This window comes from Canis lupus, chromosome 28 (genome assembly GCF_011100685.1).
Source record: "Canis lupus familiaris isolate Mischka breed German Shepherd chromosome 28, alternate assembly UU_Cfam_GSD_1.0, whole genome shotgun sequence".
In the NCBI taxonomy this organism is placed as follows: Eukaryota; Metazoa; Chordata; class Mammalia; order Carnivora; family Canidae; genus Canis; species Canis lupus.
Window position 1 is genome coordinate 10,042,364 of NC_049249.1, and position 13,768 is coordinate 10,056,131.

Genomic DNA, 13,768 nt, shown 5'->3' on the forward strand with positions numbered 1-13,768 from the left:
AGAAGGAAGTGAAAACTGAAGAAAGGGTTACCTAAGCCTCGAGGGGTAGGATTCTCACTCCGCTACTGCGGGAGGATTCTCACTCCTCCTACGGGAGGAGAGAAGCAGAAAGGACCACAGAGTTCCATGGCCTGTCTTTGTCTGACCTTTCTGGGTAGAAAGGCCTGGTTCAAGGAGAACTGCAAAGCAATGGCTCCACCTTTAAGAGATAACATAGGTAAAGAGAGGTAACATAGGTAAGGTGATTAGGGTTTTTCTGGGTGGTAGTAAATGTCAGTGAAGTATATGGCCCCTTTTGCTTCAAAGAGGTTCATATCTACCAATGGTCCCATCCCACTGATTCACAAGGGCACAAAGAACCTGTTCTGTCTGATGTCAGTGCATTTGCTGAGCCATAAAATGCCCCCTCTAAGACACTGAGCATGTTCCATCTGCCTTTTTCTGTATTTTTCCCCGGTGCCAAGCAGAGCCCCGGACATGGCATGCTGTATTGCCAGGAGGTGCCAAACACTGAACGTTCAAGAAAAGAGCCTCCAGAAGAGGGATCTTCTTTCAGATTTCTAGGCAACAGTTGAAGCTCTGGAACCCTCCTTGATGGAGAAGAGAGAAGAGGTGTGGCCAGTGCCATGGGACCAGATGTAGGGCCCAAGGATGGTATCCTTTACCCCCGGGCCCAGTGCGCAAACTCAGACACCAGAGCTGGTGGGCCAGGCAAGTAATACATCAGAGTGCGAGAGGCTGGCTGAGAGACAATTAGGGGGAGCAGGGCCTGTGACAAACCGTAGAGCGCGTGCTCCGGAGTTTGGCCCATCCTTATGCAACTGCATGGATTGTTGCCTCATGGAAATGCTGGACCGGCATGGCCAGATCCCCCAACTTTCCAAGAGGGGCCAGAGTTCCGGATTTTTATTGGAAATCTGATTTTTTCAAATGTTGGCAGCGAGTTTAAAAATGTGAGCACTACAAAACAAACAAAACACATCTGCAGACCAGATTTGGCTGGTGGGCTGACCGCTTAGGACCTCTGGGCAGCAGATTAAATGGGAAAGCCATGCCTTTAGTGGGTGCCAATGTCAGAGAAGACAAGAGCTCCTTCCCCTGGACCATGGCATCTCAGGTCTTGGGGTACGGAGGGTAGCAGAAAACCTGGGAGGCAGAAAGCAAGAAGTAGCAGAAGGGAGTTAGAGGCTCAGTGCCAAGGTCAGCTGGGGCCTTTCTCTCACTGTCTGTGGGCAAACAACCTCATTAAAGGACACTGAAGAGAAATAAGATGACCAGAACACAGGAGGAGATTCTACTGGCAACTCTTCATCACCTCCTCTCTCTGAGCCTCCTTGGAAACCAAGGAAATAATGATCTGCAGACCTCTATGGAAACAGCCCCCAGAAGAAATGTGACTTTGCTCTGACCATCCTGTACATCAGTCACAGGTTAGCACGATGGAAGAAGAGTCTCATCTCAAACACACAGGCAGGACCACCTGCTGCCCCTCAAGCTGCTTCTCCAGCTCTCTAGCTCCAGCCCGTTTGTCACTGGTGCTCAGGGGCTTTGCTGTGGGAGGCAGTCTCAGCTCTCTTAACTTTCTCCTGTCCATTGTTGTTTGTTGTTGTTTTCTAAGACAGAACAAGGGATCCCTGGGTGGCGCAACGGTTTGGCGCCTGCCTTTGGCCCAGGGCACGATCCTGGAGACCCGGGATCGAATCCCACATCGGGCTCCAGGTGCATGGAGCCTGCTTCTCCCTCTGCCTATGTCTCTGCCTCTCCCTCCCTCTCTCTCTCTCTCTCTCTCTCTCTGTGACTATCATAAATAAATAAAAATTAAAAAAAAAAAAAGACAGAACAAAAAGAGGCCACAGCCAGATTCCTGCCAACACCTATGGGAGCCCAATGGAGGGTCTCAGGTTAGATACAATTTGAGCAGAACACTCTGAAGTCCCATGAGTTATCAAATGAAGGAAGAGCCAAAGATACTGTGGTTCTCTAATTAGCTGTGCATGCAGCAGAAACTACATGTTTAGTCTCCATACATTTCTGGATTATTGTTGACAAAAGAACCAGGAGAATCACTCTTGGCCCTCAGGAAGCATAGAGCTCAACCTCTCATTTTTTGATAAGAAAAGTGAAGTTCCGTGAAGTGATGGCCAAGCTGTCATGCAGTGGCTAACTGTGAAGGGCTGTGGCACTGGTTTTGTCCAAAAACAACTGAGTTCGTTATCATGTTCAAGAAGAAAATACTTGAGTAGAAAATGCATTTGTGACAGAGGTCAGTTTCCAGCTATAACAAAATATATACATATCTAGAAGAGGCCAAGAAATACAAAAGCAAAGAGGCATAATTTTAAGAAAACGAAAAATACTAAGCTTAAAATATTTAGGGGGTAATTACTTACTGGATAAAAGCATCCTTTCTTAAAAAATAAAAAATAAAAAAAAATAAAAGCATCCTTTCTTTTGTCAAAAAGGATTCACCATAGGGTTCTCTTAAGTCAAGGTGAGAAATTGTTTTTTTTATACCTAGGCCACTGATACTAGAACATTTGATTGGCATAAGTAAGCAAGTCTTAAGTATGACTTACATCATTTCATTCTGCTTTAGAGAACTATTCTTTTTTTTTTTAAGATTTTATTTATTTATTTATTTTAAGTTTTTTTTATTTATTTATTTATGATAGTCACAGAGAGAGAAAGAGAGGCAGAGACATAGGCAGAGGGAGAAGCAGGCTCCATGCACCGGGAGCCCGACGTGGGATTCGATCCCAGGTCTCCAGGATCGCGCCCTGGGCCAAAGGCAGGCGCCAAACCGCTGCACCACCCAGGGATCCCAAGATTTTATTTATTATTCATGATAGAGAGAGAAGGAGAGAGAGAGAGAGAGAGAGAGAGAGAGGCAGAGACACAGGCAGAGGGAGAAGCAGGCTCCAAGCCGGGAGCCCGATGTGGGACTCGATCCCGGGACCCCAGGATCATGCCCTGGGCCAAAGGCAGGCGCTGAACTGCTGAACCACCCAGGAGTCCCCTAGAGAACTATTCTTTAAGTTAAAAACAGGTAACACAGAATTTCATTCAATAAATACAAACAAAAATATACACAGTTAAAGGGCAGTGAAAAATTATCGAGATTAAGAAAAACCAAAGAATGATGTCCGGGAAGGTAAGGCACACCTTTCTGTTAGCCAAAACCAAGGGGCAATGATTGGGTCCTCAATGATAGAAGGGGCCCCCAGCTCTCGTGAGGCTGTGTTCCCAAATCCCATGTGTTAAGATGCTGATGGGAACTCATAAAACATTTTCCTATGGAAATAACAGAAATGGCAAAGTGGGTGTAAGGTTATCAGGCTTGGCCCCAAGACCAAGTTAACCCAAAAGAGACCACCATTCATTATTCTCTGGAGCCACAGTCACAGACCCACCTCCTTCCATCATAACTTTGTTTCCTCCATCTACCTCCCTGGGACTCTGTTGTCAACCCTCTGGTTAGCTCACTTTATACTCTCAGATTCCTTCCGCTCTTAGGACTTCCACAGTACCCTACATAGGGAGGCGCTGCAGGCATCAAGTGGAGTCATTCCAGTTGAAGATCATGATGGGAACTCAGGCATGGTGGCCACAATGGGTCATATGCAAGAAGAAGCAAAAGCAAAAATGAGGCACTTTATGGCCCTCTGAGAAGAGACGCCCGCTTTGCTCCTTTCTCCTAGTCCAATCCCCAAAAGACTGGCTCTTCTCTTCTGCCTGTCGGTGGCCCTGAATATATTCTTAAGTGAATTCTTTACTTGAGCTATCTTGAGTGGGATTCTGGAAGTTGAAACAGAATTTTGTCTACAATGCCAGGTACTAAATCTTATTTGTCCTCCTTCTCAAGCTAAATCTCCCAATTTTGACTCAGTCTTCCAGATTTGAGGTCTATGAGGTGCCCAGAATTGCGGCTCCCTGGATGAATGCCTGAGGGTGGTCATCGCTCCCCATTACCCAGCTCTGCACCCCATTGTGGCTCCAAGTGGACTTCCTGCCCAGTGTCCCCAAATTCTGGGAAAGGCAGTCATAACAAAAATCAACCTAAAGGTGAATTTACTTTTCCCAACACTTCAAGTTCACAGCGAACTCTGGCTTTAATCCAACGTATAAATCAGCCTCTGAATGAGGCCCCAGGGAAAGAGATGATAGAATCCTTATGTTGCATTGTCTTTTTCTTTCCCAAAGAACAGATGTATTTTATCAGATGCCTCTTTATCATCTCAAATCACTTACTAAATTGAAGACTTTATGGGCAGATTGGCTGCCAGGCCTTGCCCCACTGTCCCCCTCCCCTCTCTGCTGCCAGCGGCGGTCTATGGGCTCAGCCTGCCCTGACACTGGCCAGCCATGTCTTAGGTCAAGGGGGATATAGGCAGTTTAGGTTCAACACGGGAGGGTCACAGCAGCACTTCACCTTTAACCTGATTTGGATCTGTGTGCTCCTGCCTAATTTCTGACCCTTGTCTTCATTTTATTCTTTCAGGCCAAATCTCCAGCTTATTGTCCTCCCTACTACCCATACCCCCAGAAGGAATAGGGGTCTTTGCCTTGTTCTCCCAAGCTTGCAGCTCAAAACTGGAACTTCCCGTGAGTTCTACTAAAGGTCCTTCTGATGCTATTTGCCTAAGTCTCAGCTCTTGTCCTCCTGGTGGCCCTTCTCTGCCCCCTGGCAGTGCCCCAGGCTAGATCCCCAACACCAACTCCTGTTTGGATGACAGCTGTCACCTGGGGCCCTCCCTCTGAGTGTGAGTTCTGCCTGCTGGAGCATGCCTCCTCTAGGAAGTTGGGGGCTACCCCACACCAGCAGGGGCTTTTGATCCCAGGTTGCACCATTCCTCCCATACCCCAAAATATGACCATAACCATATCCATCATTAAAACTCCATCTCTCCAATAGCAGAAGAGAAAGTGGGTATCCTTGGTGCTGAGCACAGATGAGGTCCCCCATTAGCACCTGATACTTGGAGGAAGGAGGGAGGGAGGGAAAGTTGGTGTCAGGGGGTCAGCAGAGCTGTGAAGCAGATATATATCAGAGTAGGAGTTCAGCAAGTAAAGATCAAGTTCTACACCACGGGAGCCAAGGAGAATTATCACAGGAGGGCAGGGATGATTGGAGCAGTCAGCTGGGGGAGAGGGCTGCAGGTCTGAGGGGAGAAGGGATGAAAGGAACCCTGGAGAAGTGAGCAGGAATGCTGGTACTCCTTCTCTGGCATGGAAATGACATAAGGACCACATTTTCCATCTGGGAATCTAAGGGCCCAGTAGAGATTAGCTATTGGCCACTTGGCTTAAGGATGCCCTTTTCAGACACTTCCTGCAAGGTGACTGGGCCTGAAGGCACCACCCTCTAAGCAATTCTTTCATTGCTGGCATCCACATTCAAATGCATCCCACATTCAAGCAAACAAACCTAACCTCAACTGACCTCTTGGGGGAGCAGAGAGAGCAGGGAAGCAGGGAGGCCACCAAGCACTCCTGAGGCTCATAGCCCCGTCCACAGACCACAGCATTTGTCTGGCATCTTTCACATGCGTAGCCTGATGCTGGAACAAAAGAGAACAAGCCAAGACCAAAGACGAGTCACAGCTGGGACAGGCTGAGGGATGCGGCAGGGCACACTCTGAATGTGACCTGAGACAACAGAGGGCATGATGAGGTGAAGCCCCAATAGCACAGGGAACTCTTCCTCATCTTTTCCCATCACCCCTCAAGGGTGCTGATGGGGAGACCAAGTTTCCCTGGCTCAAAGGGACAGCGTCAGTGGTGATGCCAGCAGCTATTTCTAGAAGCAATGGAGTGTAGAGGCTCAAAGTAGGGCCTTTGACATGACAGGTAAGTCCTCATCTTGGCTCTACCAGTAATTCGTTGTATTAGAGTTAGTCACATGCCTCTCTGAACATTTGCCTTTGTGTCTATACCAACCACATAGAACCATCGAGTGAGGTTTGAATGTGATCATGTGTTAGAGTCTGTAAGACACACAGAATACAGCAAAAGCTGGTTAGTATTATGCTTTTTGTTGCTGCTATCAGAGAAGAACCAGCATCTAAGCCATTTTCAGATCTCTCTCTGGTCAACTTTGTGATTCTAGAGTTTGACTCAGGAGGACCAGGGAAGGCTAGGGAATTGGCAGAGATGTCCCATGGGTGGATGGGGTCTGCACTCAACAATCTGCATAGATCACAGTGCTGTCAGCCCAGCTCCAGAGACCCCGGGAAGGTGCTGCTGAGTACATACAGTGATGTAAAAGAATTCTAGGGCATATGGGGCATGTGGAGTTTGAGACACAGAGGTGGGCCATAGAGAAGAGAAGACAGAGGAAGAGCCAGCATAGGGGCAGCCATGGTAGCAATTACTTATCGGGCCCCTATCAGGTGTCAGACCCTGGCATGAGTGCTTTACCTATCACACTTTTCAGTCCCCCCTGCAAGATAGGCATTAATATCTCATTTTATCGATAAGGATCGAGTCACCCTAAGACCCCGGCTAATCAACACAGAGCCAGAGAGGCAACCCAGGCCCACCTGACTCCACCATCCAAGGCTTTCTACATTGCAGTCTGCAAGGCCAGGGATGTCCACACAAGAAGAGCATCTCCAACAGAGTTTCATAACTTGGGATTCATGAAGTAGTTAAATCTCTTGAAATTCCAAGCAAAATTGTGTGTGTGTGTTTGTACTTTTTTCCCAGAGAAGTGCTCATAACATTCATCAAACTCTCAAAGGGGTCTATGAACCTGAAATGTCAAAGTACAATGTACTTAGAGAAAGGAAGTCACCAAGACCTTATTCTCCAGGCACCTGCTCCTCCAAAGCCCTTGAGGAGATGGTGGAAAGGTTGAGGAAGATTGCTCCCTGACAGCGTCTTGCTCCTCTCCAGCTTTCTAAATCAGTAGCTCCAGCAGCAGAGGCCACCAGATTTTGCTAAAATGGCATGTGGCATTGTGTGATGCTAGAGGACAGACTTGAATCCAACCAATCTGGCATTCATTCATAACTCAGGACATTGTCCCTTCTACAAAATGTCACAGGGAGCTACCACAGCCCTACTTCTTATCTGGACACTCCCACCTCCACTGAAGAAAACTGATGAATTAGTAAAGCCATGTCCCCAAAGTTTAGGAAATGTCTCCACAGGAATGGAGACTGAAAATCACAGCCTGTCAATGGGGCTGCTTAAAACAACCCCACTCACAAACACTCTCAAGAGTCTCTAAAGCTAAATATGTGTTGGAAGCAGAGACATGTTGGGTCTCCTTTTATTTATTTATTTATTTATTTATTTATTTATTTATTTATTTACTTTTTGGGGGGTCTCCTTTTAGAGCTTCAAACCTTGGATGGTAAGCCCAGAAACCCTCATAGTACCTGTGGGTCCCTCATGGGCATGTGTTAGCCTTGTATGCCTAAATTTTGTCCCTCAGTGCTCAATGACCATTGAGTCTCCTATTTTCTCAAGCCTGAAACACTGGAGTTCAAATCCAGAGCGCTAACTGGCTTGAAAAAAAAATGAGGATGTGGATATTCAATGGGAACAGGAGGTGACAATTACATGTGTTCCATGTAAGAAAAGGAACTCTAGGAGCTGACGAGTCTACCAGGTGGAAGGACCCTCATGATTCCGAGAGGAGGCCCAGAGAGGGGAGGCAAGGTATCCAAACCTACGTCTCTCACTCCTGCTATTTCATTCTTTTGAATGCAGGGGCCCAAACCACTGGGCTTATGCAGACACTCACATAGATGGCAGGAGTTAAGGAACTGAGGATTCAGAGGAAGGTTGGTTTCTTAAATAGAGCTGGATGTGACCCAGTGGCTCAGAATAGACAAGGCAAGGCCGTCAGCTTCCATCAGAGCCAGTAAATCATCACAACCATTTCCTCTTTCCAAGCCCTCATTACAAAGCCCAAGAAATCAGATCCATTATCCGGATGGAGGTAACCACAAGGCGAGACTTCCTCTCGAGGTTTCCAGACATTTGCAAAGATGAGAATGTGCAACACTGGCTTCCTGGACTCTTCAGGGGAGGTACTAATAAACAAAAGTCCCAAGCATCAGGCACATTGCCCTCCACCTTGTGTGCTTAGCAGGAGTGGTGTCTCGGAACTCAGAAACAGGGCTATGAGGCTCTGCACCATCTCATCGAAGAAGATGCAAGACGGTCGGAGAGTGTGTGTGCCTGCGTGTGTGTCTGTGTGTGTGTCCCGCTAAGTACTTCCTTCACTACACAGCTAATCCGATTAGCAGCTTTAGGAAACTCTGCAATGTTAATTCAAGGGTCCCATTCATAGAACAGCTTGGCCCATGGCTGCTCAGAGCTCCCATTCTTCTCTCTGCAAATAAAATGCACACAGAAGGACTTTCTCTCCCCGAAGAATGCACTCTTGCCTCCTTGCCCCGCACATATCCAAAATGCTGCTGCCACTTCCTCTGGCAGCTCCCATGGCAGGGGCATAGAGCAGTCTGAAAATGGGGAGAAAATAGAGCTCTTTCTACCCCATGCACAACGAGAGGCTAATTTTCACAGCGCTGTCGACACAGGTGCCTTCCAAGCTGGCAGCCGTGCTAAGTAAGTTGTCTCATGAAAGCACACCTGTTGTAGGGCCCTGGAGGAGTCACTGGCTTTCCCTGGGCTTTCACTTCTTTCTCTGCAGAATAAGGACTTAGAGCAAAGGGTGTAGCTGGAACAGAAGGCTGAAAGGAGGGAAACTCAGGGCTTGTACAGACACAATGTCATTATGTTTGGCTGGAGGACAAGGAGAGGGAAGGGGACTGGATATGCAGGTTGTAGACAGAGTGTGCACAGTTCAGACCAAGGTCAGACTCAGGAATGTTTCTGCCAAGTGATAGGGAACCACGGAGGGTTTTAAGGAAAATAGCTGTCTTGTCAGTCTCCCCAGACCACTGTAACAAACTCCCACAAAGTGGGTGGCTTGAAGCAACCGAAATTCATTCTCTTCCAGTTCTGGGGGCTAGCGGTCGGAAATCAAGGTGTTGGCAGAGCCATGCTCCCTCCGAAGGCTCTAGAGAAGGAGGCTTCCTCATCCCTTGCTAACCATGAGTGGCTCAGGCAATCCTGGGCATTTCCAGGCTCTTAGATGTTTCACTCCAGTCTCTGCCGCCCTCCTCACGCGGCCTCTGTGTCTGCGTGCTCTCCTGTTAAAGTCCATTACTGGACTGAGGTCCCATTTCAAGACCCTTAACTAATTACATCTGCAAATCCTCTATTTTCAAATAAGGTCACATTCTGAAGTCCCGGTAGAAATGAGTCTGGGGGGACATTATGCAACCCACTACAGTGGCTGCAAGGTCAGGGCCAGGAAGATGACCTGGAATCACGATGGGGAAGGAGGACTAGAGGCAGGGAGACTGATTCCTCTAAGTGAACGGCAAGGGTGCTCCCTGCTGGGGGTCTCAGCAGCTTTTTTCTGTGGCCAATGCAGCACCCTGAGTGGGCGCATAAAGCAACCCAGGCACAAGGCCTCTGCTCATCATTTGGCCCAGAGAGGCACCTTCCAGGTGATGGCAAAGGAACGATTACACGCACCTCTGCTGTACTCTGTTTCTTCTAACTGGCAACATGGCGGACAGGCTGGTCCAGTGGAGGACACGTGGCCTGGGAGCTGGGACACCTGGTTCTAGTCTTGGTTCTGCCGCTCACTGAATTTAACACATTGGGAACACCTATGGAAGGAAGCCACCTTGGTTACCTCGAGGGCAATGATATTGTGTCATTCTGCAGCCAAGAAAGCAGCTCCAAACTCACAGGATGAACCAGGGAAAGAAGGCTTCTGGGGCTACACTGCAGGGTTCTGAACCCCACCCCCTATAAGCCCTCCCTCCCAGGGATTTAGCAGCCCCTCCCCTTGAACCTCCTTCCCTCCCCTAAAACACAGGGGCACTAACCAAAGCTTAGAAATAAAAACCTAGGGATCCCTGGGTGGCGCAGCGGTTTGGCGCCTGCCTTTGGCCCAGGGCGCGATCCTGGAGACCCGGGATCGAATCCCACGTCGGGCTCCCGGTGCATGGAGCCTGCTTCTCCCTCTGCCTGTGTCTCTGCCTCTCTCTCTCTCTCTGTATGACTATCATAAATAAATAAATAAAATATTAAAAAAAAAAAAAAGAAATAAAAACCTAGGGCAGCCCAGGTGGCTCAGCGGTTTAGCACCTGCCTTTGGCCCAGGGCGTGATCCTGGAGACCTGGGATTGAGTCGCATATTGGGCTCCCTGCATGGAGCCTGCTTCTCCCTTTGCCTGTGTCTCTGCCTCTCTGTGTGTGTGTGTCTCTCATGAATAAATAAATTAAATTAAAAAAAAAAAAGGAAATGAAAACCTAAATTTAAAAATACTTTTTTTTTTAATCAAAGCAAATGTTTAAGGATCGATGCACAAAGTTGCTCACAACACCATTGTTTCTAACTGGGAAGAATTACAGGAAGAAAAGGGAAACGCTCTTCATGCCCATCTGTATGGGATTGGTTTGACGAATTATGGCAGAGTTGTACATTAGATGTGCTAGCCCATAATGTACTGCATGAAAAGATGTCTATGCAGTGGTATTAACTGAAATGCAGGTTGCACAAGAGGGTGTTGAGCAAAATCCCTTCTATGTTTTAAAAATCTCTGTGTGCACACAGCCTGAGCCCAGTGAGGCTGGAAGGAATCCAGCAAACAGATAATGACACGGAACCCTGGGGCTGGGAAAACTAGAGATTTTTACTTTCTACAATTTTGAGCTATTGGACTTTAAAAACAAAAAACAAAAACTGGCAGTATTAGTTTAATCAGCAAAAACAATTTTAAAAATTCCCATTCTGAAAATAAAATAACTATGCTAGATAGTTGTGAAGTACTACTGGCCCACAGAGAAAAGTGATCAGGATAAAAATCACTTTGCCATAAGAGCATACCAAAGGAAAAAAAAAATTCCAAGCTTCGGAAGGAGGAAACACCAGTTAGGTACGTGTTTCAAAGGCCTCAGACGCAAGCTGCCAATGTTCCCTCCAGCACATAGCAAATCTCCCCCACTCTCCACTTTAGCCTAAACCTTCCCAGGCCACTGTGCTTTCTGCAAATACTGCTACTACTCCTAATGAGGAGGTGTCAGAGTTGCTATTTATTGAGAAGTTTTTATTAGCCAGGCACTGTGGTAAGCACTTTATATACATTCTTTCTGTCCTTAAAACACTACTGTTCCCATTTGATAGATGAAGAAACTGAGGCCCAGATCAAGAATCCAAACCCAGACAGTCTGATCCTAAAGCCCATGACAACCAGTGCTTTCACCACCCTTCTAGAAGCAAATCCCTGTTGGAGCTCTTGATCTCTTAGGCCCATAGGAGATGGTTCCAGGGTCTTCCAGTCTCTGCCAACCCCTTCCTTCTTACTCTCTATACATGTTGGCCAATGCCTTGTAGGTATAAAGGACTGGGCCACCTCCAAAGGATCCAAAGACAAATATGATGTGGACTCAGCCCTCTCTGAGTTCACAGTGAGGAAGAAAAGAGACTACTCAAGTTCTTAGACCAGAGGCTGACTATGTTGGCCTTAGGGGAGTGCCGTGAGGGAGGCGCAGGCAGGGCTGCTGGGCTTCCCTTTGCTGCAGCATCCTGAGGCAATCTTCTGGGCAGACAGCTCTCCAGGAGCTGGCCAACTGCTGGCATGGTGGCCGGCCACTTCCCAGCCTCTCTCTGGGGTCTCCCACTCACATTTGCTAAGGCTGGGCCTCCATGCTGTGGCATGGAAGCACCCCAGGGACGACACAAGGATCACTGATAGGGGTGACCCTGAACATTTGTGTTGGTGGATTAGTGCCAACTAACTGCTGTGCTAGCCTAGAATATGTGAGAAGGGTCCCCAAGTCAGGAAGACCAAGCCCCAGAAGTCCTCATTGGATCTTGCATGGTCACTGCTCCTGCCTTCCAAATCACTATGCACCCACATGGAATGTAAACCTGTACAACCACTTTGGAAAACAGTAACTACTAAGGCTGACCTTATGTAGCCTATGACCCATCAATCCCAGTTCTAATTGCCCAGTGGAAACGAGTGCTTGTATTCACCAAAAGACATGTATAAGAATGTCAGCAGCAGCTTGATTAATCATAGCCCAAGACCGTGAACTCAATAGAAGGATGACTACATGAGCATTCAGTCACACAAGAGAATACCACACAATGAGAGAGAACGAAGTACTTCCCTTAACAAGGTCAAAAGGCTGGGTGAAATCAGGCAAACAAGACATGCTGTGTGATTCTGTTTATGCAGGTAGAACGAGTCTGTGACAGCGGCCAGACTAGTGGCAGCTGTGGGATGGGAACTGATTGGGCGAGGCCATGCGGGAGTGTCTATGGTTCTGGAAATGTTTCACATCTTGGTCTGGGTGGTATTTATGTGGACATATGTAAAAGTTCTATAATCTTGTATATTTAAGATATGCGAAGCTTACAATGTTTAAGTAATATTGCAAAAAAGAAAAGTTTTAAAAATTTAACCACACAGAGATTACAATCAGGTTAACTTCTCTAGGCCTCTAGGTAAGAACTGGTTAGGTGGCACAGTAGAACTATGAAGAGATGCTTCCTTTTGTTAGAGCTCAATTAAGGTCATATATATTGGTGTGAAAAATAACTTGGTTTGTAAAAATCCATTTATAATTCGAACAGACAATTCAAACCATACATGAGAGGCCTCAAAACTCCTAAGAACTTAGTTATAGAACCAGACACCAAAAAGAAGCTCTAAAGTGCTAAATTGTTCGTCCTTCTTCCCAACTCCTGACAGCAAGGTCCCTCTGACCTCCTGACAACCTTTGTCCCCTTGCTCTCCCCTCATCCCCCAGCATCTCGGGGAGCTTGGACTTGGCGTGGTCCCTGGAGCTACTCATATTCCTCATGAGCCATGGGAGTTGCCCCTTACTCTGGGCACATTCCCACCCACCCCTCCAACAGGCACCCTCACCATCTTCCCCTGCCAACCTCTGCAGATGCATCTCTACCACAGCCTACCCCAAGGAGCCACCCTCCAGTGATGCGCACCTTACTGCTATTCCCCAAGTAAAGACAGGCCCTGTCACTCTCCCCATGTGGCTTCCCCACTGCCTGAAATGTCTTTTCTCAATTCTTTGACTTCAAGAACTCATACTCATCCTCAAGACACAATGCAAGAGTGCCCATTCCCACAATGCCTTTCTTGGCTTCTTCCCCTCATTCTTCTCTCTTCCCACTTCTCTTGGTCATTACAGCACTTGCCCTGAGGAATTGCGGTTTATCTATTCACCTGTCAGTCTCATTCCACTAGACTGGGAGCACCTCAGCGATAATATCTGCCATTACCTGAGAACTTGCTATGTGCCAGGCACCAGGCTAGCCTATTATCCTGGGACTTGATCCCCCCAACCCCTTGTGGAGTGAGTGATGGCTTCATCTCCATTTTGCAGATAGGAAAACTGAACCTTAGAGACGTCAGAGAGATTGTCCAGGTCTAACCCTTGTCTGCCTGGCATGTATGGTCTCCCTAAAGGCAGAGGTCCCATCTTACTCCTCTTTGTCCAGCACTGCACTTGGCCATGACAGGTGGCCAAAAAAATGGTACAAAGCTTCAGTTATATGAGATGAACAAGTTCTGGAGATCTGCTATACCACACTGAGCCCATAGTTTATAATACTATTTGTGTACTTAAAAAATTTGTTGAGAGTAAATCTCTTGTATTCTTACTAGAATATGTTTTTAAAAGTCTCAAAAGAAAGAAAAGAGGG

General features: G+C 47.3%; 1 protein-coding gene across 1 annotated transcript in view; it reads right to left on the reverse strand.

Moving 5' to 3' along the window:
- Positions 1-13,768, reverse strand: part of TLL2 (tolloid like 2) — a 120,105-nt gene that overhangs the window by 81,325 nt on the left and 25,012 nt on the right. The gene's annotated exons all lie outside the window — the stretch shown is intronic.